This window comes from Ochotona curzoniae, unplaced genomic scaffold (assembly GCF_017591425.1).
Source record: "Ochotona curzoniae isolate NIBS_2020 unplaced genomic scaffold, NIBS_Ocur_1.0 contig_2688, whole genome shotgun sequence".
Lineage (NCBI taxonomy): Eukaryota > Metazoa > Chordata > Mammalia > Lagomorpha > Ochotonidae > Ochotona > Ochotona curzoniae.
The window spans coordinates 7793734-7795827 of record NW_024465553.1 but is presented as its reverse complement, the minus strand read 5'-3'; the positions used below and the strand labels follow the sequence as shown (position 1 = coordinate 7795827).

The 2094-nt window shown below is 51.2% G+C and overlaps 1 long non-coding RNA gene across 1 annotated transcript; it reads left to right on the top strand.

The window, feature by feature from the left end:
* The first annotated feature begins 413 nt into the window (after window positions 1-413).
* LOC121153118 lies at window positions 414-1793 on the top strand. The gene is made up of 2 exons (XR_005883341.1): window positions 414-695; window positions 1320-1793. It is a non-coding gene; the product is annotated as an uncharacterized LOC121153118 (long non-coding RNA).
* Window positions 1794-2094: the final 301 nt, after the last annotated feature.

The window sequence follows — 2094 nt, the reverse complement described above, 5'->3', positions numbered from 1 at the left end:
GTCAGAGTGGATGGAAAATTTGTCTCTCTTCTCTGTGTAATTTGTCAAGTATACAGATACATCTTAAAAAGAGAGAGACCTGTGCTCTGTTGTGAAAATCTTAATCATTTGCATTTTGCTTTGGGTCCTAAATTACTAGGCTAATTCCACCTCTTCAAAGGAACCCATAGAGCATACCCATTCTACAGATGCCCACACAGAGTCCTGGAGAGATGCAAAGACTTGCACCGTAGTTCCAGCCTTTAAAAATGACTAGCAAGGCTCAGACAAGAAGCTTGCACGTTTTATCAAAACACAGCAAATAGTGTTCAGCCTGCCCACTCTGCTGCTTTCTTGTTCTGGAAGCCACGTGAGAGAAGAGATAAAGGGAAAGGAAGGAAGAGGAAAGGACGCCTCCTTCCTCCATCTGGCTGTTGTGGGGAACACAAGTCCCCAGGCCCAGGCCAGACTGCCTACAACCCTCTGATGGATGAGTGCCCGAGTGCCCTGAGTGCCCTGAGTGCCCCGTGGCCTAGAACTGGGAGAAGCATTGCTAGGGAACTCCTGGCTGCTTCAAGTTGGAGCTGATTTATCCAAAGGGAAATAGGCCACACTTGCCAAGACATCAGGATGACCACGGAAGGCTCCTGGGTAGCTCGTAGATGCTGCTATCCACCTGTTCATCTACCACAGCCAGCGCTCTCTGCTCTTCCATGGTCAGGAGCCTGCAGAAGGCTGAGGGGGCCCAGGGTAGGGGCTGGTCAGACAGCTTGAAAAACTCAACGCCGCTCTACTGCAGAGCTGCCCTGCTGAACACACCGGAAGGGAGTGGTGGGCGGGAGGAAATTGCTGGCTTTTTTTTTTTCTAGCTTGAGATCCAGGGAGTTGGGAGAGATGCACAGACTTCACCCCCAGCAGCTCTAGGCAAGAAGGGGGTGTCGGGGTTCAGGGGAGTGTACCCCTCAGGGCTGGGGCCCTGGTGCTGGAAAGAGAAAATGTTTTTGTCTTCTTGGGCCTCAGGGTTGCCCCACTGTAAAATGAAGAGTAGGAGGCTGCACTGGGCTGATGCCTCCTGGCCTAAACCTTATGGCTCATAAAGCTAGAGAAAAAGGACAGGAAGAGGGGGTTGTGGGGGAGTCCCCAAAGACAGTAGTATTTTACAACTTCTGAGACCGCTGAACCCCATTGTCTGTTTTTGTCTTCATCATCATCGCCACCAAGAATGTCCTAGAAGACACGCAGACAAGGACATGTCAGGGCCAGCACTGGGGTGCAGTGGGTTATGCAGCACGCCATGTGAGCACCTGTTCAGGTCTCAACCTGTCTCCTTCCTATTCCAGCTGCCTGCTGCTGTGCCTGGAGAGGCAGCAGAAGATGGCCCAAGGGCTTGGGTCCCTGCCACCCATGGGAGAGGCCCAGAGGGAATTCTGGCACCTGCCTTCAGTCTGGCCCAGCCTTGGCTCCTGTGGGTATTTGGGGAATGAATCAGCAGATAGAAGATCTCTCTCTGTCTTTCACTCTTTATCACTCTGTCTTTCAAAACAAATCTTTTCTGACACAAGCAAGCATCAAGTGCTATGAATAATTCTAATTGAGATGATTATAAGACCTATGGAGCCAACAGCCCAACTGCAGAGTGGAGGACTGCACGAGGCAGGCTTCCTGAGGGTCCCCCTTCCTCCCCCACTGCCTGCCGTCTCCTTCAGGCACTGCCGACTTCGAGTTCACGAAGACTGTTTACTTAGTTTAAGAAACAGTCCTGTCATTATATATGCATCCCTAAATAATAAAGCTGAGTCTCGCCTGTCTGTGAACTGAGTGTAAACAGATACAGACATTATGTATTATTCATGTCCGGTTTCTTTTACTGAAAAGCATGCTGGTGACATTTTCCAGATGGACACATGGAACCCCAGAGACGTCAAGTGCCACATCAAAGGTCCCAGCACTGACCCCGAGCTCACACTGCCACCCGGGGGGCTCACTGGCGGCTGCCACCTTTCTTTCCCAAGCTTACCTGGCAATTTGGTAACCTGAGGTCAGGAGTGAATGTCCCCCTCATTGAACTGATGTCACAGGCCCCAGATGAGGGGCTCTATGTGCCTGCAATCTCCC